This window comes from Mycteria americana, chromosome 14 (genome assembly GCF_035582795.1).
Source record: "Mycteria americana isolate JAX WOST 10 ecotype Jacksonville Zoo and Gardens chromosome 14, USCA_MyAme_1.0, whole genome shotgun sequence".
Lineage (NCBI taxonomy): Eukaryota > Metazoa > Chordata > Aves > Ciconiiformes > Ciconiidae > Mycteria > Mycteria americana.
In genome coordinates this window covers 6,711,095-6,735,878 of record NC_134378.1, presented here as the reverse complement: position 1 = coordinate 6,735,878, position 24,784 = coordinate 6,711,095, and the positions used below count along the sequence as shown (strand labels likewise).

Here is a 24,784-nt window from a genome sequence, read left to right as displayed (position 1 = left end):
GCCGAGAGCCGGGCTCAGGGCTGCCTTGTCCGCTTGTGCGAGTATCAGGTTGAACCAGGCTTTGCTCTGCAAGGAGGCTTTGTTCTGGGAGAGCCTTGTTCCCTTTCCAGCCGTGTAAAAAAAAAAACCAAAAAAACCCCAAAAAACCCAACAAAACAGAGCAAGAAGAGAGCTAACAGCTGTTAAAAACATAAATAAAGCTGAGATGGGGTTGCCAGGTGAAAGGAAAACAGGATAATCTCTGTTCCTGAGGCTTTACAGCGGTTTTGACTTTTAAATGCATAGACCCGCGGTGGATCCCTGCCCAGGGACGCTGCTGGGAGGCTGGCGTTTCTCCCTCCCTTCGCGAGCCCGCTGTCCCAGCCGCTTCAGGCGTTACGGTTTTAAACCCCCAGGTGTATGAGGATGACTTGTTCTCTGTGTCAGGTCTGATATTTGGGGCATATGTTCTCCATTCTTGCACGGTTTGCAGGTTTTGAGCTGCTCAGGCAAGCCCGAGGAAACGGTAAGGCTTGCAAGGGGTGGCAGTGGGATGGTAACCATGACCAGGGGCTCTGGCAGACCGTGGAAATCCCCCAGACAGAAGGACCCGAGTGTCTCGTGGCTATCAGGTGCTGGGCTTTTAATATCTGAAAGAAGTTAGGGGAAAAAGCATGCCTTGGTCGTCCTTGTTGCTGTTCCAGTTTCAGTGATAAGCGGCCAAACTGTTTGCACGTGCTGCTCGGAGGAAACCCCAACCCCTGCCCCTTGCCCCAGCTCTCTCCTATATTATTTCATTTGAAGCAGCAACTTCAGGCAATTCAAGGAGGAGCTGCCAGGGTAATAGCGGCTCACGGTGCCAAATTTGAAGAGTTTTTGCTCCGTATTTCAGAACAAGGTTTTGGGAAACTCAGATTTTTCTCTGCCTCCAGCTTAAGTTTCTATTTAAACTACGTTTAATTTCAGGAAGCGCAAAGCTGCTCAGACTGCTGTGATCAAGGTCACTTTTCTTAATTTAGGTACTCCAAGGATCACAAAATCTTGTTTCTTAATGTCTTAGGCATATGTTGAATCCCTAAAGGAGCGTGTGAATGGTATTAAACCTACCGTAGCAGAAAGAGCTCGTATAATAAAGGGAGAGGAGCAGTAGTGTTATCGAAGGAGGAATGGCAGATAAGCAGCCGGGGCCGTGCTGTTATCACTTCATTTGGGAGATGGTAGTGTTGTGCAAGTCGTTACAGGACATTTACACAAATTGCTGGAATAAAAACCCACTCCATCAGCAGTCTAATATTTGTTTCTTATTATATGTTAAACTTTTTCTGGCATAGAAAAGGTTGTCACCTGTTATGTCAAGGTCCCGGCATTCAACACTGGGATCTTTCCAAGTGTGTTGAAACCTAATTGGTTCAGAATAAGCCTTCCCTTCATTTTAGGGGAGAAAAAAAAGAAAAGCAAGGAAAAAAGAAAAAGCTCTGGCATCTAGCAGGCATTTAAAGCATTTTTTTCTTGTTCTCTGAACGCTTGTGATTTGCCAGACTTGGGGCTGAATTCTCCCCCAGTTATGTGCTCGCTTTGTGTTTCCTGTGAATTAAACCGGGAAAATAATATACAGGAAATAACATATAGCAAATAACATACAGCAGCCAGCACTGCGGGTCTGGGGGAAGCTTTGTCCAAGCGTGGCTCTGCAGCAGGGAGCGTCGGGACGCCCGAGTGCTTAGCGAGGGAAAACCTTCATACGTCCTTCAACACTTGTCCAATTCCTTTGCTTTTTTTAAAATTTTCTTTTCTTTTTTAACTCCTGCTAGGGTTCAGTCTGTGTGGTTACAGCCAGAGTGGATGCTTCTCGTCTGCAGGATTTTGGATGGGGTCGGGCAGCACCTTCCCAAGTTGTAATGCATCTGCGCTAGTTATTTGGTTAAATCTCTCCATGCCGCTTATTCACTTATTTATTTTAATCAAAGAAACTCACTGGTTGTGAGCAAAGGGTATGGTCAGCAGGATCCAACCTGAGAAGCAGATCAGCGGGCTTTGGCAGGGGACTCCAGCCTGAGCGCACGGGCTGGCTGAAGCACAGAGACACTTGGGACGTGTTGCTGGGGGAGGAGAACCTGCCGCTGACCGCGCTCCGGCAGGAACAGCAAACGAGCCTAAATTTTCCTCTCCTTGGGAATCACAACATAATTTTCCTATTTTTCATCCTCGTTACGAGCTCTGGCTCACCTTTTTCCAGGGTGACTCTTTGTTTTTCAGTATGCTGTTTTCTCCCCTGGTCTGAACTTAATCCCAGAAATCCACTTGGCTGGTTGTCCCTTCAGACAGTTAAGTTTAGAAATTATGAAATACATCAGGCTGGCTCTGCTGCTTCTCCGGGGATGAGGGAATGGGGACTGGACGGCAGCAGAGGAAAATGGAGGGGAGAGAGGAAGCCCACAGCTAAAAGCAAAGCTGGAGGTTATATATAGCTGCAGGCTGTGGCGGTGTCGGTCAGGGTGCTGTGATTGCTTCTTTAAATATGTTCTCGGCCATCGAGGTTTCCAGACCTGTTAACGAACTGAGCCCATGAGCAGTGGCCAGGAGCCCGGGAGCAGCGTCCCTGGTTTCCAGCACGCTGCAGCTGGGAGGTTTTTACTTTTACTGGGTTGAGAGCAGCGCGGTTGAGTGCTTGGCAATTAATTCAGCAAACGTGGTTAACTTCTGATAAATGATGCCTTTGCTAATTAAGTGGGGAAAAAAAAAAATCAAAGATGTGTGTTTTGGGATGCTTCGGTGAGGAGGTGCTGTGGGAGCACAGCGGGGTGGATAGCATGAGCTGGGAGACACCTTAAACTGATCAGTGCTTTATTTTTACTTTTAGCCTTTACTCGCTGAGGGTCACCTTCTCCTTTGGAGGTGCAGCAGTAATTTTTGGTGTAACGTCTTCTCTTCCAGCCCTGAATCCCGGCGCAGCTGCAGTGACCGCAGGCACTTTAAAGATGCGCGCGAGCGCGGAGGAAGAACTGGAGAACGACAGGCGGAGGTCGTGGTCCGTCGTGCAGGTAGGTCACCATTGCCACCTCGGGCTCCGTGTGCCGTGCGTACCGTCCACCTTTCTGTCTTACGTAGCTTGGGCAGAGAAATTTGGCGCATTTCAGTGTATTGCAGGATTCTCCTACGAAGGCTGTTCTAGCCCGAGGGCTGAAATAAGTGATCGTGCCATGGTTTGCTCCGTTAACCTTTGAGCCCTGCTGTGTTCCATGGTCGGTGCAGGTCTTGGGTTATGCTCCCAGGACTCTCTGAGAAGGGGGCAATTTTTTTTTTTGCTTCTGAACGTCACGCCTTGGGCAGGACAGAGTTCAGATGTCCTGTGCTTTTGTACTCTTCTCCTGGCCGGTGCTCCTCTATCTTTGTGCTAGACCACTGTTTTGTTTTCTTTCCCACCCCTAAGAATCAATATAACTTAATAAATGTTCATCTGTCCCGTCTTGTGGATGAGGGGTCAGGAGAGCGATGCATTTTCCCCTTGGCTTCTGTGGACGGAAGAAGTGTGCTTGGAAGTAACACTCTGATTTTCCATTACGCCGTTCCAGATTTTTGAAGAAATTGGGTCTCATACCAGAGCAAAGCCATTTTATTTGTAAGAAACAAAGCTCTATGGTTAAGCCTTAGTGAGCAGACTGGCGGGGAATTCATTCACCTAATTCATGGCTGCGTGATAAATGACAGTGTCCCCGTGGAAATGGGATTTTCAAACCCTAGAGTGATTTCTACCCAGCTTGTGGCGTGCCTGGAGGCTGCTTGTTTCTAGACTTTATTAAATACTCAGCACTGGGAGTACAACAACTGGACTGATGCTGTTTGCTGTAGCTTTCCTGACACACTTCCAGTTCTGCAGGCTAAATCCAGTCTGTTAAACTGGTAGGAATAAGCTAACGCACCCTGCTGTAGCGCGTGACGTGCTGGGATCCACGTGCACCCTCAGCCTCCTGAGAGCTGTCCTCCTTGGAGCTGCCGCAATTCATTGCACACGAGGTGGGTCCTCAAGTACCTTACGGCAGTGACCTTGCAAACGCAGCGAACGTTGTTGCTCTCTGGCTCGTCTTACCATTATAGACGGAGAATTTGGCAGGAGGAAGAGGGTAAAGCTTTTGTAGCTTCACTCCGACTTGGTAAACAGAGTTGGGGGGGAGAGTAGGGAGAAGGGAATTAAATTTTATATCCCTTGGTATTTGCCACTGAAAGATAGTAGTATTGGATGCAAGTATTTGGATGCTTGGTGTGGAAGGTCACTGGGTAAGTGGGAAGGATTCCTTTGTGTTACATCTGCAGAAAATAATGCTGTTTATTATTCAAGGGCTTGCACCCAGAGACAGATCGTGGCATTGTAGCAACATGTGTCATCCTCTCTGCGTGCTCACCGTCCTGCGCTGGCACACGGAGGCTTTCCAATATCTTCTTAGGGAGCTTTAAGAACCAACCTCAGGACTTGGCCCCTTTCTCTCCACTCCTCCTTTCCCCCCACCCTCCACTGGTGTCCTCTCCCTCCCAATTCATTTGTTTTTAAAATGATTGTGCTATTGTGTGCATCAATATGCACATAGCCTGTCTTGTTTTTCTCTTGGACTGAAAGTGCAAAGCAAATCTGTTTATGGTTTTGGTGAGCTAATTCTTCCCCACCCTAGATTTTTAAATAGACTCTTTCTTTACCAAGCTTGCAGAGCTTGCAGGATGTATTGAAGTAATAGGAAAAATATGTTGTGTGTTAACCTTCCTTTTTTGTAAAACTTTGTTTACAACACCCTATTTCTAGCAGTGCATTTGGGAAGTGCATATCTGGATGCTGAAGCAAGAAGAAGTCTTTGAAATAAGAAAATGGGAATTTAATGCATTCAGGGAGGAAATGTTTTGAGTTTTCAACCTTCAGCACTTGGATTGTGGAGCAAAATCTAGTGAGCTGTGCTTAGTTGTCCCTTCAGTTACTTAGCTTCCCTTCCCCTCCTGCAAATCCCAGTTCTCGGGCTCGGCTGTTCCCTGGGCTGCCTCTGTTGCCCTCAAACAGGCTCCTCCAGAGCCGTTGTTGACTCGGACCTTACAGATGAAGGTAGGAGCAGCAAGGAATGCTCTTGGCCTGTAAATAGTCCATTGGATTTTTGAGTTCATCCTTCCTACGAATCAATCTTAGCTCTGTCTGTTTAGGTTAACAACTTTTTCTACATCCTTGCAGGGGTTTGCAGAGCGCGGCCCTGCTCCGTGCATGGCGTTCTCACCAGGATGGTTTGGCTGCTGGGAGGCAGAGCTTAGCTCTGCTATGGGAGCACCAGAAAAGCCCCAGGGGCACCAGTGTCCGCGATGTCCGGCCGGTGCCTTGGCTCCCAGCACTTGTGCAGGAGCTCTCCTACAGCCTGCCCGCCCCGCTGCTGCACCTCCTCTCCCCAAAACCTGGGCCGTGGCTATTATTTATTTCTACTGCAAAACTGTGAGCTGCTTGTGACTGGCCACGGTGCGGGAGCTATACATGGAGGTGGCCATTAACATGTGCAAATGCACTTCTCCAGCCCGAGCTTTGCAGGGCAGATACTGGCTTGGCTGAGGCCTCTGGGTACTGCTGTAAGATAAATAAGCAGGAGTAGGATTTCAAAGCAAGCGGATTTTTGACATAGTTGATGTCACACCTCTTCAGCCCTGTGTTTAGGGCCCATGGATCTGGAGACCCATGGCTGCTAGTTTGGTCTTGTTGCTAATAACCGGCTGGAGGTGCTCCTGCTGAGCTGGCTCTCGCAGAGGGCTGAGGGGTTCATCCCGGTCAGACGGCATGGTTGTACTGAAGACAGGACCCATGGCGTGAAAAGCATATGGTGCTTTCTCAAAACTGGCCGCTCTGCATGAAATCTCTGGTCCCAGCTACAGGACTGAATGTGCTCCTCACCAGGGTTTATGGTCAGGTGTTGTGGAGTGGCAGCAAAGTCTTCTGGTGAGTAGCCTTAAAGCAAAACGGGCTGGGGCAGGGTTATCACGTTCGCACGGCTGTGGTCAGCTATTCCACCCAACAGCTGCCTCTGCTCTGCCAGCAAAGAAGAGATGGGGAAAAGATACATTTAATTTCCCCACCCTGAGAGAGGAATTTTTCCTGAGAGCAAATGTTCACCCTGCAAACCTGCAACAGAGCGCAAAGTAAAGAATTCCCCACACAAAGGCTTTGCAAAGCAGAATTGTACGTTATCTCTTTAATTTGGTAGTGCTTGGGGGGTTTTTTCTGTAACAGAGTCTTAGCGGAGGCAAAGTTCTCTCTTTTTTTTCTTTTTCTTCTCTCTTCCTGCCGAGCCGATGGATTTGGTGCTCCCCACGAAGGTGGCGGTTGGGGGTCAGCACCCAGTAACGCTCATCCTGCCCCAGGCAGGCGGCCGTAGCCCTGAGCGTGGAGCTGTGAAGCTGTTCTGGGAACTGACCGCAGTGGTCTGCCTCTGTTTTCATTTTCATATCTGCCCAGTCAATGTGTGTAGCTGGAAAGTTTTCCCAACTCGCAGCCCAGATGCTGTTTTCCTGGTACCCGTGCATCCCTTCCCCTCATCCCTCCCTTCCTACTCTTACTTCTTATTGACCTATCTGCTCGGGACATGTATACAATATCAGCGTGACAAATTAAATTGCTTGTACACAGAAAGATGAGGCCACTGGATGCTTAAATGCTGCATAAACTTCTTGGCTAGACCCGCACTAACTGTTTTGACTCCCCCTGTACAGCCCACGTTGTATTGTGTGAAAGGCAAATTCTACCGTGCATGGCCCTTTCCAAACTTATCGCCCAACACTTTCACTGTTTGTCATCAACTGAGAATTATCTGAGCGCTGTAGATATCCACCGACGTGGTTTGGTTGTCCGTCCTATTAAAAATTGCATCTGTTTACCAGGAAGATTTGGGTTTTGCTGCTGCGGTTTGCATGTGCGTGGGCTTCTCCCTGTGCTGGAGGTCCGAGGGGTTTGGGGCACGGAGCAAGCTGCCGCCCAGGCTCTGCTGTTCCTCTTGGCTCTGCGAGCGAGGCGAACTATCCCCCAGGAGGGCATCGGGGTACGTGGGGAGGGGGTGCTGCTGGGGCTCCAACAGCAGCCGTCCCCACCCCACAGACTCGCAGGAGCAGCCAGCCTGGATGCCACCGAGATGCCTTCAACCAGCCCTGCCCGGTGAGGGTACCCTGAGGGTAGGGAAGGCTCCAGCAAAGGCTATTTCTAGTTTCTGTGAGTGGACTGGGGTATGCGGAGACGTGCCGTAGGCAGGTTTTCTTTAGGAAGGCAAAGAACCGTGCCCGTGGCCCATGAAAGCATGGATAAAGCCCATTTGGTTGTTTTCGTGGCAACACAAACTGATGGCACACCAGCTTCAAGGAGAGGCCTCGTGCAGAGGGAACGGCTTTTTGATGTTTGGCTCAGTGCTAAGGCTGCAATATTCTGTTTCATCCAGAGGTATTTATGAATGAAGATGCAAATCCAAGGTGAAACTTGGGAACCGGTAAGCTCTTACTGGAGGCCACCCTTCAAAACAACGCGATTAACTGCGGAGGAAAAACGCTTCCTTATCTCCCGGCTTGATCTGGAGCCTTACAAGCACTTTGGTGGTTCAGCTGTCTGCAGCGCTCGGGGAGTTGTCTGTTCCAGCACACCGAACGTGCTGCAAGTTTTATTTTATTTTATTTCCAAAACAATCCTTTGAGCGTGTTGGGCTGGAAGGGAAACTCGTAATAATTCTCTATGCCAATATAATTCAGCATAATCTCTTGACAGGGCTTTTGTGTGCAAACTGGGAGGGTTTCTGTCTAAAGGTGACCCATTAAAAGGATGATCTCTGAGAAGTAACTAGACTGGGGACTCACAAGTCCTGGGTTCAATTACTTGCTTTGCTATAAGCTTCCTGTGACCTTGGGCGAGTTATTTAAAATTGCTCTGTGCCTCATTTCCCTTTCTGTAACACGCCGGTGACAGCATTTCCCTTCCAGCCGGGAGCTGTGGCAGTGGGAAGGCGGTCTGTACCCTTTTCCATAGCCAGTGTGTGAAGAACCTGGATGGAGTAGAAATTCTAGCATGACCGTCTTATGGACCTTCCTTCTGTTCTCCTGGGGAAAACGGAACAGGGCAATCTATTTAGATGGTTTTATAGGTGCCCAGAGCTCTTGCTCTGTCAGATCGTGGGGCTCCCTGCATAGCTGCAGACATGTGCTAGCAAGGTGATTGCTCCTTGAGCAGAGAAGCCTTCCTTAGCATCACTTTCGGTTTTCCCTTTAGCTTTAAATCGATAGCCAGTGTGGGTAGGGCAGGTTTCTGGTGCTCCTTTGGCCTCTGCATGAAGTTTTCCTTTAATGTATTCTTCTGCGTTTGCTCCTGTGCTGCCTTTCTGCTTTAAACCGGGGTGGATGCTAGGGAGAGGCGATGGCTTTGTGAATAAAGATGCTGGCACGTGGAGCTGCTCCCCACCGCAGCGTGCGGACGTACCTCGGGCAGATTGCTTCATCTCTCCCCGCTTCGGTTTCTTCCTTTCTAGTGGGAGGTAACAGTGCTGACCACTCCTTTTACCACTTCCTAAATGTCAAGAGGGGCTTTTCGGTATCCCTGAAACGTGCTAAAACCTCCCGGTTGGAAAGGCAGGCAACCAGGGGGGCAGGGGGCTTGCTGGCTCCTGCGTTGCGCCATGAAGACCCCTTGCCGTTCCAATGGGATGAGCCCGTGGGAAGCCTCCACGCGACAGCCGCATCCCGGCGCCGGCAGGAGCTGCTTGCGTTTGAGGTGCGGCAGAGCTGCAGAAGGAGTGATGCCGAACCCGCTTCGTCCTGATGGCATGCAGCCCCTCTTCCCTCCGCGAGAGCCTGACGGTCCGGGGTGGATCCAGGAGAGCCGCTGGCCTGAGACCCCCGCCCCGTGTCAGCACCTCCGGCAGCAGCTGAGCTGCAGCTGGTGTGGGGTGCTGTGCTTGAGGAGATGGAAATGAGCATCTTTGAGACATGGCAGAAAATCGGGCCTCGTGGTGTTTGCGAGTGGGTGAAAATGCGCCTGGGGAATATCTGACTCTCCAAAAATAATAAAAATACAGATCTCTGTATTTCGCTCTGGTCATATAGTTGGGTTCAATGGCTTGTGCAGGCTGTTGAGAAGCACACCAAAGCAGCTTAGCAGCAGAATGTAAATTGGGGCCAGCTCTTTCATCTTTGGTGTGAATATTTGCCGTATGAAGTTACCATCACCTGTGCAAGAGGCACGGCCCAGCAGTTGGGAAAATCCATCCCTTTTGGACAGAAGCTTTGCTTTCATCTCTGTTCTGCCCTTCCCAAAGGCCAAAACCCCAAACCCTTTCTTCTTCAAGGTATCTTGAGTCATTTAATGATGTGCCGGGTGGGATGCTGCGAGGCTGGGCAGCTGGCAGCGCGTGCCATCCGGGCAGGATAACAGGTCGGGGCTGCTTCTGGACCAGGGGATTGTAAACCTCAGACCTCGGGTAGGTCTGCCAGCTATTCCCTTAGACTGTACCTGTAGCTGGGAGCCCTCCCACAGTAAAACTGTGTCTTGAACAGCAGGCCTGACGCTGGTAAAAGGGAATAAATCCAGCTGTCGATGTAGGGGATGAGGTATCTTCAGGCACTTATCCCGTCTAAGCTTCTTCTTTTCCCCTTGCATGGTTTGTGCGATCCTCACGCTGGGACAACGCACGTTTAAGGCCGTAGACTTTTTCCTGATTTGTGGGTCTTCTAATCGTTCAAGCCGCTTTGCGCACTGGGGAGGGTGAGCTCCAGACTGGCGTGTGTGCGTATGGACGTTCACACAGATGTGTGACTTCTGAGAGCCTTCAGAGTTGTCTCTTGGATGATCCTGAAAGGAGATGCCTTGGGGAGAGGCTCAGCAAGCGTCCCTTGGGGAGAATCTAAAATGCCATGGAAAGAACTGCTGGCAGAGGAAGGGAGGGATGAGGAGGAGACACCAGGCAATGAGGAGGAGGCTGGCAGCAATCTCCTAGCGCAGTTGATCCCTGGTGAACGGCTCCAGAACACCTGTGTGCTGGGGAGGGCAAGTGGTGGGTTGCTCACTGTAACTTGAGTATCCTCCTACGAGCAAGGCTTGCCTGGCGGCAAGGGAGCTGCAGCCCCCTGGGACCTTGCCCAAGATGGCAACTTGTGTAACCTAAAAGGTGAGGGTATCTTCTTCGCTAGCAGCTTTTCACCACTCGCCAGCACTTGCGAGGTGGTGATGAGACTTGTGCCTGATTTTAGAAGAGGGGAGAGGATGAAGGGTAACACATAGGAGCAGCTGGCCCTGAATTTTGGGTGCTGCCCCTAGCAATTGCTGAGTCCTTTTGATGTGAAAGCAGATGGTCTAGAAGAACCTCAAAAAGAGTGGTAGTATAGCTCTTCAGTGTTCGGACAGTGCTGCAAACCACCTTCCCAGCTGTCACTGGGAGGTACGTACAGTTTTACAGCATTAATCCAGGGAGAGTTCACTTAACGAACCCTCTCGCTCGGCTGCTCTGCCTGATCCTGGCCACTTGGGCAAGCAGCCTGACGCAAGGATTCGTGTGATTGATCTTCAGAGCATTACCCTTGCGGGGTTTCACTGCGAAGCCACCTCGTCTGCTTCCGACTTGATTGGGGACGAGTCCTGCAGACTGCAAACACTTCTTCCCCTTGCTCCCCTGGCACTGTAGACGTCCATTTGCTTAATCTTTTGTCGGCAGGTGATTATGGGCTTGCGTATGGAGGGAGTTCCCGCTGTCCTGAGCTTTACCCAGCGTGACACGCTGTCATTTTGGTGCAATATCGTTGAGATGCTTCCAAGTCTTGTCTCTCCCAGCCCAAGGAAGAAAGCAGATGCCTGGAGGACCACGTTCTGCTAACGTGGCTACAATTTGGACTGCTGCCCTAGGAATGAAAGGCTCCATCATGCCATTACCAAGCCCCCGAGCCAGCCGGTCATCCCCATTCCTGTATTTGCAGACTGCCTGCTGGCACAGCAGAAATACTATTTTTACATTATGGTCCCCTGCGCTGACTCCTCCTGCAGTTTAGTTTATCCTGTTGTTTTCTTACGTATGTTAAGCAGAGTTAATGATACATGCTGTGCCGTTCGCCCTAATGATGATGAATGTTTTAGAGTGGTGTAATGAGACCACCCTTCATTTCTTTCTGAAAAGGGAGGAGGAAGTCTTGATTTCTGTTTCTCTGAGGTTATAACATGGGCCGTGATGCTTTTGATAGTGTAAATCAGGAATGTTTCTGTTACCCATGGTACACGTTGCAGTGAGAACTTTTTCCATGTTCAGTTGAAGGGCTGGGAAATATTAGATTCCTAAAAGAGAGCTTTTCTCCAAAGGCTTCAAGTTAAATCAGCACTAATGAAATGAGAGCCTTCAAATAGGCAAACTGATTTTTTTTTTTTTAATTGACTCTTATTTCATTTCATTCTTTGGTTATTCCCTTATTCCCCTGGAAGGATGTTTTTCCCATCCTGCTAGTCCTGCACCCAGTCTCGTCTAACTCACACAATTGTTTGCGAAGGGTGGGATGATTTCAAGTCGGCTCTCCCTTAAGTAGCGTACTGATAGAAAACAGGCACAAATCCTTTCCCTTTTTTCTCCCGTCTCTCCCCTTTATGTCACCTGTCTGCATGTCTGATTTGGGCAAATAAAGCAGCTATTAGTAAACGATTTGCTGTTGTCAGAGGAAGGGGCAAAAAGTCCTGGAACCTGCCTACATTTATGGTTTGGGGTTTTTTTCTTCTTTCTTTTTTTTGAGAAATTCTTCTGGATTTTTGAGAGAAGTATTACTCAACGGTCTCTGTAAATTACACAAGTGGCCAGAAAGCTGTTCTGTATTCCATGCAGCAGGAGTTTATAGGAAACAGGAGCTTGGTACTGATAGGCAGCTTTGCCTGCCTGGTGAAGAATTGATGGAAACTCTTTGCTGGGAGTGGGGGGGTTGGCCCAGATGTCCCCCGGCGGTCCCTCCCAGCTTGAGTTGTTATATGTTTCTATGGCACCCGCAAAGGCCCCAAAATAGGCCACTGGGGAGCCGAGCCAGCAACGCAGCTCAGCAGTGGCCTTAATTCTGCAAAGGGAGCTGCGCAGAGCTCTTTGGAAAAGCAAATGGTGTCATTCTTTCAAGGTGAGCCAGCTTGTGGGGATGGGACCGAGGTTTCTACCACGCGGGCTGAGAACATGGGAGCAAGACCCAAAGACACGTGGCAGGAGCCCTTGGGGTTGGCATATCGCCGTCAAAACCCAGAGCTGCCGCTCTCCTCTGCGGGACCGTCCTAAGCAGGCAATGAGCTGGGGCGGTGAGGTGGTAGCCAGCCTCTTTGCACTTGTATGACCATATAAAATATTTAGAAAACTCCTCTACTACAGCTGTTGGAGATGTACTAGTAACTTCACACCTGGCTGCACGCACAGAAAGCCTCGGGTCGTAATTTCTACGAGTGTATTTTTGAAGCCGATGGCCGAGACCTGAAGATAGGTTTGGTATGGCTTGGCAGTAATTGGGCAGTATTTGCATAATGATAGTAATTTCCTTGTTCTTATTTCCTAAATTTGGTTTACAAGACCATGCTGCAATGTGACTTAAAGCTGTAAGTATTTGTCTCTGTTGGCAGTTGGAAATGTAGTATTAGCTGTGACTCTTTACAGAAATAAGTGCTCAGTGTTGGAGCTAAATTGAATAATATGGTGGTGTTCGTATCTTAATCTTCCAAATAGCACTCTTAAGTTCGCTACACTGATGTTTGAAAGGCTTAAAAATAATAAACTCCATTGTATAGAGCTTTGAATACAGAGTGGAGGCTTAGTAATTGCTGGCAGTTCATGGGCAGACTCGCTAACACATGGCAAGGAAGCAATTCTCCCAGCGTGCCTGAATTTTTAAAATTAATCTCCTCGTATCAAGGCCTCGTGATCCACAAATTAATGAGTACATCAATATTTTGAAGAAAGGCTTGCAGGAGACCTCAGTCCAACACCCCAAGCCCTTTCCTCGGGCCATCATACTGTTTTAAAACACTTCTTGTCGTCCTCGTCAGTCTGCCGAAAGCTCTTCCCGTCCCGCAGCCGTTGAGCAGGGTAGGTGGAGCGGGCTGGTGGGCTCGTCTTCCAGCCAGCAAGAGACTCCACCGGCTGGCCGTCGGCAGGGAGCTCAAGTCCTGAGCCTGTGTCCCCTGTAGGAAGGTAACAACCCACCTCCCACTCTTCACAGGAAGGGGAAAAAAAAGCCAAATACTTGGTGGCTTGGGGTTTTTAATGGTGGTCAAAAAATGAGGTCCCTGGGGAATGGAGTGTCAAAGGGAGAGCTCTGAAAGCAGGGATCTGGCTTTGCTGATTTTTCTCGGAAGATGTCTGTAGTTCCCCTGCATCCTTGTGAATGAATTTTTAAAGGAGGAGTTGCAGAGGGCAGCTAAGGAAAAGGCTGGTTAGACCAGCAGGCATGACTTAACAAACAGACAAAAAACCAGGAGAGGGAAAGGGGGAGAACATGATTTGTTTATCACAACTGTACTTGAAACTAATTTTAAATGTCTGTCTTCTGAGAGTAAGGAAATTCCTTTCGCTTCCAGCAGTAAATAACTGGGATGCTTTCAGCTCACAGCTGACCTGCAGTGTCAGATGTGAGTTTTCAACTAAAAAAATAATTGACTCTCCAGTAAGGACAGGCAATTCCAAGTGTCGCTAAACTGTTGGAGAAAGAGAAGAGTCCTAACAAGCACAGTTCATATCACAAATAACCCTTGAACTTTGTTCTGTATCTCTGCGTACTGTCCAGGGTGGCTTGACAAATGGTTTTGAACAAATACAGTTTTCAAACCGCAGAGCAGATGACAAGGATTGCGTTTGGCTGGCAGGTGCACGATTCGGAAGCCTGGATCTTGCCCACGGAGATCTCTAATGAAATCCCAAATCCATTTTTCTCTTACTATCAGGCCTAAAAGAAATGGTGAGTATTTCAGAGAAAGGGAGAAGGTTGGCCCCTGTGAGCTCTCGGGGGTCAGTGGATGAGGGTTGGGTGGTAGGGATGATGTAGTTCTCCATGCCCGCTCTTCTTGGCAACTGAGTGGTGGAGCAGCTAATGTTAGCTGCGGTGAGGAGGACTTCTGAAGTTCGGCTTCTCATCAGGCATACCTCAGCAAAGGGTTTGGCCGTTAGGATGCTGAGCTCTCTTAATGGTCTGTGCTCTGTGCCAGCAGGACCTATTGGAAAGTGGGGACTTCTGGAAGTCTGTCACTTATGTAGGTACTAAAAAGGAGCTGGACTTTTTTGGAAAGTGGTGTTCCAGCTGAAGGAGCTGAAAACTTGCCAGTCTGACCATATGCTTCTGAAGTTCTTGTAGTTCAACGCTTTAGGCCAGGGTATTGTCTATTTAAGGCAATGGAAGAAAACCCTGTGCCACTCTTGCAGAGTAGGTATGTGAACTGTAAGCATCAGGACCAAATGGTAGTTCTAGAATTAGATGATGTCCCTAATTTCCCTCTTCAGTTTTAAGTGGATGCAGCATTCTTCACTTACAGTCTCAACTGCTGTGTCGCATTGTTGTATGGGGTTGAACATCTGCCCCTTCCAGCCACAAAAGTGGCTGCGTTCCAGTGATGGGTGGTTTCTTTCTATTCAGGGATCCTCTGAGGCCTGGAAAAGCTTGAGTATTAGGCATAACATAGTCAACTGTTGCAGATCTCCTTGGCTCCCCTCCTCCCAACATCTGTAAGGCCAGAGTTGGCCATCTTGGTTTGTCCATGCCCCGTGCATAGCACGGACAGACCCTGGCCCTGTCAGCTGCTGCTGCTGCTGAACAGGGAGTGGGGTCTCACCAGAAACCTGTCCATCCAACGCCAAAAGCACTTGTGGTCGCAACCTCTAGGAAAGGGAAGGTCTGTCGTCAGCTCCGTAGGGAGGGCTGTGTTGCTGGGACCACCCGTAGCACCCTCGCTAGCGGATGCTCATCCTCCGTGCACCCTCCCTGCTCGGGGGATAACAGCACCTCTGCTCTAGCGGTGTTGTCCTGCTTCGGGGCAGGGGAGGGAGCAGGCAGAGCAGCCTCTGCAAACCTCTGCAGGAGTGCTTCGTCCCGCATTAAAAATGGTTGGGATGCTAGAGCAGAGTGGGGGGAGACGAGGTGCCAGTCCCACGCGGGTCTCTCAGCCCAGTATTTCTTTCCCCCAGCATTGTGCTGGTGATTGACTGTCGTTCGCTTGGCAAAAGCCTTTTGAATATTCATTTGGCTGACGGGAGATGAGAGTACGGTAGCTGCTTGAGATCAGCTTGGGGAGGGGAAGCAAAGACGACTGCCTTTTTCTTGCTGCTAGTGCTACTTGAACTCTCTCAAATGCATACTTCACATGGATAAATGATTGCGGAGACCTCAGCCTACCTAACAAGCCTGCTCTTGTAAAGCAAAAATTATAGTGCCGGCATACTTGCCATCCTCATTCAAAAGTCCATTCCTCATTAATACCACTTTATACATCTTATTGCAGCTCGAAATGCCATTCCTCTTCTCCCCACCCATTTCCTTGACTGGCTGTGACATACAGGAACTACACCCAGTGCTTGACTTGCCTCTCCTGACCTTTTGTAACTTGGCTCCAAACTCCTTTTTTTGGGTCTTCTGCAAAACACTGTCAGAAGGGAAAAATCCTTTGTTAAAACACAGCCAACTCCTGCCTCAACGTGGAACAGTTTGTTCTGCTAAAAGAATGAGCCAGTTCAGTGAGCAGAAAAACATTGCCATAAACCAGCGGACTCAATAAGCTGCAAAAGCCATCGGCTGCGCTCGAGGTCTGACAGGACGACTCTGAAGCAGGATCCAGGGGGGAGAAAAAAGAAAAATCCATGATCCCGACCTGCCAAGCCCTGTTTCCTTGCTTTCAGCCGAAGTATTTTGCAGTTGTCTTTTTGGTTATAGCAACTGTAAGCGAGGGAATGGGAGCTGATGCTGAGCCAGAAAGTAAAGCAGCTCTTGAAGCTAGCATATTGCAAAAGGGCACGGGGGATGAAGTAATCCAAAAATGCTCAGCTGGGAAGGGGCTGCAGCACTCTCATAGTCTTCAGGCTGTGCTGCAGATGATCAGCTCCAGCGCCCTATGCTTGCTGTCTGGTACTATTTAGTTGCTCGGTTTAGTCCTTCCCACCCGCATCTTGTTTTAAAGCTCTGGACACTCTTTTTTTCCCTGGAATTGCTGCGGGTCTGTCCCTTACGTGGCCGCCCGGTAACTGGTGATCAGCCTGTCTTCAGCAAGCGTTTCTTCATTGCACAAAGGACCTGGATGCTCGGTGAGAAAACTGCGTGACCCTCTAGCAGGCTTTTGTGGTTCTGCAGCGGGATCGTTTCAGTGCTGGTATAAAAGCTGACGCTGATTTTCTTTTAACAATAAATGTTGTGCTAGCATCTAGAGCTGTGGCTCCTGAATTTGGGGTGATGGCCCCCAAATAGGGTCACCCATATGGAGGTGGATGTGCAAACCTGGAAGTGGGGCTGTGAGCAGAAGTGCTTCAGAAACACGGGCTCAGAGGCTTCCCCCAAAATGACTCCTTGGGACTGGGCTGCAGCAGCACTGAGAAGCACGGTGGGCTCCTGCGCTTCGTGTGCTCTGTTGCCATCGGGTGCTCATACCTGGGAACTCCTCGCCACCTTGGCCAAGTGTTTCCTGCTGATTTAAAAGACTCAAGTACCCTTGTCAGAAATTTAACATGGACCAAGATCTACCTCTGGTTCTCATTTTGCTTTGGGAACCAGGAGTCTTTACTCCGAGCTCCCCAATAGGTTTTTGGGGTTTTTTTTGGCTTGGAGCCAGTTCAGCAATTTCAGGTAATAAAAATACAAAGAAGTATATTTTAGGTGTAACCTACCCCTTTTCACATGCATTCCAAAGGGCTGCATCTGCCAAAGCTGGTCTTGCCCTACCTAAATGGTGATGCTTGATAATAAGCTCTAAGCGTGGGATCGCAAGGCATGTAGCAAGTTCGAACGTGGTGTGGCAGAATATTACTGACCTGTGTGGGGCCGTCTGAGGTGCCTGTGCTCAAGCTGCAATCACAAACAGATCCCTGACAACGCAAGCAAAAAGAAAACCTCCTAGAGAAAGCACAAGGGGCTGAAATCAGAGCTCCTGTGCATTTATAAACATGACTGATGTTCTCATACTGTCCTATTCAGGCACAAACCAACCCGCTGGTATTCACCAGCTGAGTGTGAGGTGATGGGAGACCCAGATACCGATGAGCTGAGGGACTTCTTGAAGCTCCATTAATGCTATCTGGTGTCCTCTGCTGGTAGCGGTAACCTCGGAGCTGGCTCTGTTGAGAGATGATTATCTGTCTGCTGGACCTTTTCCTTTGGGGGAACGCCAGGAATGTTTTGCAGCATGGACAAAATGTGAGGATTGAAGCTATGGAGGTGGGTCCCTGGGATGCTGGGACTGTGAACCCTGCTAAGGTAGTGTAACTTGGAGCAAATCTGTAATGAAGCCTCTATGCCAAAAGAGATTTTTTTTTTTTTTTTTTTTGGAAGATGTTAATGGTATGATTGCATAACATTTATTTTGTGCTCGATCAAATGGATGAGGGCAGAGGAAAAGGAGCGAGTGAATTAATGTTAGTGATGTTCAAACAGAAGCACGCAAAGCTCCGAGGGATGATCAGTGGTTTTGTTTTGATGTGCGTTGTGTTTTTTTTTTATTCCTGACATTTTCCTGAAATATAGCACGCAGGCTTGTCTCTAAGGGGGGCACATTGCCAATAGTCTAAAGGTTATATTATCCTAGTGACCTATTTTTATACTCTAATCGCGTTCTGTTTCAGCCACCCCTTTCTAGCCTTCCATCTCGCTCTGTTTTTTGCTCATCTGAAAAAAAAGCAGAGATAATTACCATTAGTCCCCGAGTGCTAAGGCAGCAAGCCAGCCTCTACCCAGGTAATGATGGCAAAGGCGAGTTGCTGCTGTTTTGGAAGCATGAGAGCAATCGAAAAACACAGCTCGTAAATGGGTGATGACTTGAAACAGGGCGATGAGGAGTGGTGCGGGGCAGAGGAGAGAGGTCTTCTCTTAAAGGCAAATTTTAAATGGAGAAGTACAGCAGTTTGTAGAAGGGCGAAATTTTAATGAATAGCTCCGTTTAACTAGCCTAAATGGGAAAGACGCTTTTCTACTCTAGGCCTGCCAAGTAATGGAGAATGAATACGATTGTTCGGTCAACTGGCTTCCACTGCCTTTAGACTGTACACACGTTTTCAAAGCCAGGCTTAAACTACAAAGCACCCTGACCAGTCGACATAAAGAGAAATTGTTCCTTAGTACAAATGTTGACTATGTGATGCTGCTTGAAGCTCGAAACTGCTGAAATTTGTGCGTGTGTTTGTACATTTGTGGGGTGCAAAATAATAAGATGTGAAGAAGCTTTTCTTGCCTACGTGGCTTCTCTCAGGTTGCAATTATTTTATTGCTGGTTGCTTTCCCTGTTCTTGTTGAGAGCACCTGAACGTTGAGTGCCCACAGTTTCAGTGCAGTAGCGATCTGCTTTGGAGGGGAAAATCTCATTAACTGTTCATTCATAGGAACTTGCAGTCCTGTACAGGGTTAAACCCCAAAAGAATTAAGTGTGTCACGACCTTGGGCTGGGTTACGGACCAGGCTCTGGGTGGCAGATGCCACCTATGCGTGCCAGCCCTAGGCAAGGGCATGACGTGGAGATGCACACCACTTGCAGGGAGCCCCGGTGATGCTCTGGTGCTGGTGTTTTTAGGCTGCTGGAGATGATCCCATCCCGTGACTTCCCTTCCAGCTGCAGGCTTTGCAAACAGTTACCCAGGGAGGATGGCTGGACCCCAGCTAGCTGGGACACACAGCCACAGACCAGGAACAGAGGAGCTCAGCCTTGCCAAATCTTGCCTTTCCTTCTCTGTTAGAAAGCCGTGCTGGCGCAGCTAAGAGACGTCCCGTCCGCACCCGGGAAGTTGGGATTTGCTCTGGAGAGGTGGGCTGTTCACTCTAACTGTGTGTGTCCGTAGTGAACCACAGGGATGTAGCCTGGAGAGGTCTTTGCTGAGTTGCCGGAGCATGTCCATCCACGTAGCGTGTCCCTGGGATGGATTAGCAATAGCTGCCCTGTTCCTGGCAGGAGACTGTGTCCTTGAAGCCCGTTGGTGATGCTGCTGCATGCCCTTCCCTCGCACTTTGTTACGCTTTTGATGTAACCAAAGCCTGTGGCTCCAAGTCCGCGGCGATGAAACCCGGGTTAGAGCTGGTGTGGGGCAGCCGCCGGCCAGGGAAGAAGCCTTTGCCCCTTCCCACGTGGGTCTGGAGAGCGCAGGAGTCTCCAGCCTTCCTCCCTCCTGCCAGCCCACACTGGGCACATTTTGGCAAGAAATTAATAAAACTGGTGAAACTCCTACCTGAATTCTCATAAACGGACTCCAAATGCAGAACAAATGTTAATGCCCAACCAAAGAGAAACAGGGTCCCGGGATTGCCGTGGCTGACAACAGGGGCGGCCATGGGGCTGTGCCCCTCGTACACCTGCGCTTGCTGCTGCGTGGACCTGTGTTTCCTCCCCTCCCCAGCACCCAGGTAAATGCACGCAGTCCCAGGCTAGTGAGCTGGCACCCAGCGCTGCCCAGAGCAAGCGGGCTGTCTGCCGTGCGGGGGGGCACCCGCTGCGAAACTCGGTGGGATTTCCCTGTGGGGTGCTTGGTGGTGGGAAGGGGAAGGTGGCTCAGCCCGCGGGTCTGGGTGCTGCAGAGAGCACCCACTCCGTGGTGCTGGCCACAGGGATCTTTTATTTACTGGTCTTTACTTGCTAATTACCGGTGGGGAGTTGCGAAGTCGTCTGTGGACTTCCCAAAGACAGACGTGCGTCTTCGGTGCCTGGCTGGAGGTAGAGCCTAAAGGGGAGAGACAAAAACTCTCAAATGTCAACTTTTTTTTCCTCCTTTCATTTTTTTTTTCTTTTTTCTCCCCATATTATGCTATCAGCTGGGGCCTGCAGAGTTTCAGCTTAAAAACAAACCGCTATTATTTAAAGTGCCAATATTGTGCTTGGCTTCGTATGAGACAGAAACATCAACTTTGTCCCTGACCTGGGGAGTGTGTCTGCCTGCCTAGCAGGCACCGAAAGTGTTGAGAAAACTGTTATTTTACTTCTATTTTGGTGTTGACTTTTTTTTTTTTTAAACTGAGCATTTACTTTTCAGCAGAGCTGCATCAAACACCGGAGCCCACAGTAGAGCACGTAGCCGTCCTACGTGGCCACGGGGAGCCTTGTCCCCACCGTGAGCGTTGGGCACCCAGGAGACGGCTGGGCTGGGGGCAGAGAAGGGCGACTGTCCCGTCGGCCCCGTGCCCGGGCGGTGGGACCAGAGCTGCTGTGCCCGGCTGTGCGCTGGCTGGCCGGTGATGCTGCCTGGTGGGTTTTCTGTTGTTTCTAGGCGAGGTTTGCAAAAGGTCACAAAAATTAATCTTCTAACTGGGGACCTTGGCACTGCGCGGAATGAATGTTTTGCATTAACAACCTAACTCATTAATTCACTGAAACATTTAAAACCAAACCAGTTCTATCCAGCCAAGCTGGAAAAAGCTGAAAGTTCATACTCAGCAGTGCAGATTTCGAAACCTCCCTTTGTTAATCTCTGCAGAAGTAAATTTTCTGAAATTGCTAAGCTCACTTTGACCGGTCTCGGCATTGTTCTCCTCAGCGGAGGCAAAGCTGCTCTGCAGAGGGTTACCAGCGTGTACCTGGACCCGCTGATGGGGACGGGAAGGCTCCTGTGCTGGGAAGGAAGGAGGGCTGGTATGGGGAGCATTGCAGGAGGGGAATGCTCATAGCAGCAATGTAGTTTTGGGGCTGTCTCCAGCAGAAATGCTGCGTTGTTTTCATAGATTGGGATCCTGGATTTCACGGTTTCCATCTTCCTCCTCTATTACTATTTTCTGCATCACTAGGGGTAGTTGAAATCACAGCTAGCACGTCTCGTGGTACTCCTTCTCCTTGTTTGTAAGCTGGAGGTGGGTCGCTGGCATGTGGCCTTCCTGGGCCTCCTACACGGAGGAGACGGGCAGAGCCGGGCAGTGCAGGAGCAAGCTCAGCCTGCGGCTCCCCTGCCCTCGCCGCTGGCTCCGAGTACAGGGCTTGCCACTTCTGAGCCGCAACCCTTGAGAAACTGATGAGTGCCACCAACCTGCTGTCCCCGTAGCCATGACGTGGTGGCAACAACGTAAAACTGCATCTACCAGCGGAGCAGAGCCTTCCCGTGGTGATTTTTTAAACTGTTTTAAGCTGGGAGCTGTGCAGACAAGCCGTCACGGCCATACATCAAGGACGGGGAACCACAGCCTGACCCAAGCCGTTCACCTGGGTTCGTGCCTGCCTTGTGCAAAGGCCGGGCTGCTCTGCCCTGTCCCGGGAGCGGGGTGTGCACAGTCGTCCCGCTGTCGTGTGACTCAGGGTCAGCTCCTGGTGCTTTAGGTATGAGAGAAACGTACCCCCAGCCACGTGCTGGGCTGGGATCCGACCTGGCCGAAGGAGCCTTTGGGCTGCCTTTCCTTCCAGCATTTGTTTCTCTGGGAGCATCACTGGGACCGAATCGGTTCGACTCTGCTTTAAGTCAGTTTTCCCCTCAAATTTCCAACAGCAGTGGCAGGTTTAGGTGCACAGGTCCTTTGACCTGCCTACTCTGCTACCTCACTATTAAATTAGCAGGTATAAATTAAACAGGAACCATGATTTAAGTACAATCCCTTTGTCTTCCTTGCTGCTAGGTAGCTATTCCATTCAGCTAATGTCTCTTTGCTCCAGTTAATTATAAAATAATACACAGCTGTACAGATTGGTCTGAGGCGTTTGCAGTGGTGGTATACTGAGCTCCGTTGTAAGGCTGTTTTTTAATTGATTAATTTTTCTGCCATTAATTTACCCTATCCGTTAAAACAACCTCGCTTCCTTTAATGACGGAGAAATCGGTGAATTATCCATTCTGTTATATATTAGTGGTGTATTAAAGTATTAGTGCATTCCAGAAGGTGAGCAGTGAATAAAACATGCTCTGAACATGTGGTTATGCAACTGTTCCATGGAAATGAAACGGACAAACAGTACACTTGATTAAATTTTTTTTTTCCCAGTAAATTGGCACTGTGATTCACTTCCAGCTAAATTTGCAATCTGTGTTCTCAGGTGGCATTAATATTGGAGCCCCAGCAGGAGAGCTGTGGCGGCTGGGGCCGCTTTGATTGCATTTTTAACGAAAGTTGTTGGAGAGAGCAGGAGCTTGATGCAAATGTGCTGGTAAATGAAATGCAGAGCTTTTAGGTTCTCCGTAGGTGGGTCAGGCCATTCACGTTTACCCCAAATAATAGTGACGGCGTGCTTGGGAGAGGCACTCTGTTAATGTGGCACAATGGGGGTCTTTGTGTATCTCAGTCGCTCTGTATCAAATTTACTCTGTTGACAGATAAAAATCATCTTTTTGATATCTGGCGACTCTATAAATACTAGGTAAGATCCGTCTCGGACTCAAGCTGTCTCAGTAATGGAGACTCTGGAACTGGATCTCTATCAGAAGGTTGCTGGAAACGAAAAAGCTTGCAGAGGGCCCAGCAGTTTCTCCCTGGCCTGTGTTAGAGCTGCAGAATCAAATTAAAAAATAATTCCCTTTTACCGTTGCTTCCCCGACACGAAACTCCTTTCAGCCTTTAAAGCTATAGTTTGTAGCCTTCAGGCTGGTCTTATTGTTTTTTTCCTAATTGACTCGACTTGGAAAGGTCATCGTACCCTGCTAGATTGTGTAATATTTAACTTAGCATCAAAAATGAGGATCTTGGGATCGGTGTCAAATGGATGCTGTTCCCCTCTGAATAGCAAAGCCCATTCATAGTCATCCAAGTATTTGACTTGCTAATGCTAATGAATAACTTTCTGGCCCTCTGCAGAGGGTAAGACTAACCACGAAAAGGTGGGATGAGAGCAGCATAAAGCAGGTATTGAGAGCATGCAATTCACACTGTCTAAATCAAGATCACAGCTTTAATACCTTTTTTATTTATAGATTTTTTTTTTTAAGTTATAACTTCTAGCTTTTCACGAAGCTTTAGCATAGCAAACAGTCTTTTCTGATGCCAAGTTCAGTGATGACTAACACTATTTACAGGACTGTTTTGTAATCTCAGATCAGCCCACATTAACGGGAAGTTATGTTTTCCCATCAGTCTTTTAAACGGTGCCTGAGAGTTGCTGAGGCCAGAGTCGGCCATCTAGGCTCTCCTCTTTGGAAAAAATGATGTCAGCTTTCAGAGCAATTTTTTAAAAAATTTTTAATGAAGTTAGGGAGGTCAAATTGTACTTCCTCCATTTGATTTTTTGCATTAGGACCTTTCACTCCTCTGTTCTAAAAGCTACCGACAAAAATAAGCAGAGGAGGTATTGCATAAGCACCACGAAGTCATTTGCCCGATCTGCATTTCTCAGTGCATGAGATCAGCTCAGAATATCTGATATGAGAAAGCTACTGGTGCACAGCTGCTGTAACTGATAGGAGTTACCTCTGTGAGTCATCTGGTAGGATGGTAAGTTGTTCTTGAGGTTTTTTTAAGTTCAAGTTTTTATGAGTGTTTTTATAAAGCTCCGTCGCTGTTACTGTAAATCCCAGGAAAATCTGGCACTGAGTCTTTGTAATATGAATCAGTGCGTCCATATGCTTCCAAGTGACCTTGCAATCTGGAAAAATACCATTTTATCCCTGTGTTTAAAAGAAAAAAAAGCAGAGTTGTGGTATAAAAGGTTGACAGAGAGGTTAAGGCAGAGATGTTGCTCCCTCAGATGTGCTGCCTTCCCTGTCATCGGACTGTTACCAGGCAAGTGACTCCTGGTGCCAGCTACAGCAGACAGCTTCACTGCCCTCGGGTCGTGATCTCGGGCACGGAGCATCCACTGTGCAGATGGTGAAGCTACATCAGGCCAGGAATAAGGTTGTGGCTAATGCCCTGGCCTTCCACAGGCTGGAGCAGTTTGGGAACTGCTTTAGCTGCAGGAAAAAAAGAAAAAAAAAAAAAAGAAAAAAAAAAGAGAAAAAATTATTCCTTTCTTTTTTTCTTTTTTTTCTTTTTTTTTTTTTTTAAGAATGTGACAGATCTCTGGTCACCCTAAGCCCAACAAAATGGGCTTGTGTTGCAGAGAAATTACACTTCCTTCGGAAATGCCCCCCAGCGCACTGAGTTGTGTGAATGCCAAAAGCTGCAAAGGTGGTGGGAGGGGAAGGCTGGGAGCCAGGAACGTGTGCGTGATGCTGCCTTGAGTTTTGGGACCTTACCTTCTCTTGCAGCTCCAGATGAAGACTCAATAGATGCTGTTAAAACAGTAACGAAGCGTGCACGCGGTGGGGAGGGAATCTCACAAATGCTTTGCGGGCTTGCTGAGCAAGGAGGGCTAAAATACACCGACCTGCCTGCAGCCTTCTTGCTCCCTGCAGCGGAGCTCCAGGCGTCTCTGCAGGCAGAGGCCCTTGGCACGGGCACGGTGCTTTGAGCTGGCGAGAAACTTCCCAACAGGATGGTTGGAAAATGCCAATTTTGAAGAAATCAAAATGTTCTGTGGGGAATGTGTTGATTTTTCATCAGCTTTTTCTGATGGAAAGCAGGCAGCTTTCCCAGGGTGACCCTGCCTGGTATCTCGCCTCCTGTGCGCCGCCGAGCCGGGAGCCTGGGCGCGCAGGGAGCCCAGGCACGGTTCTCCCTGCCGAAATACTGGTGAGGGGTCTTGGGCCAGGCAGGGCGAGGGGAAATTTTGGCATTTTTCCTTCTTGGATGAGAATTTGATGTGGGCTGT

At 48.9% G+C, this 24,784-nt stretch overlaps 1 protein-coding gene across 2 annotated transcripts in view; it reads left to right on the top strand.

Annotated features, from left to right (window-relative positions):
• Positions 1–24,784, top strand: part of ZHX3 (zinc fingers and homeoboxes 3) — a 51,617-nt gene that overhangs the window by 16,306 nt on the left and 10,527 nt on the right. For both annotated transcript variants that reach the window (XR_012777861.1, XM_075517155.1), the window contains exon 2: positions 2,914–3,020. The gene's annotated coding sequence lies outside the window, so the exon portion shown is untranslated. The remainder of the gene's footprint in view (positions 1–2,913; positions 3,021–24,784) is intronic.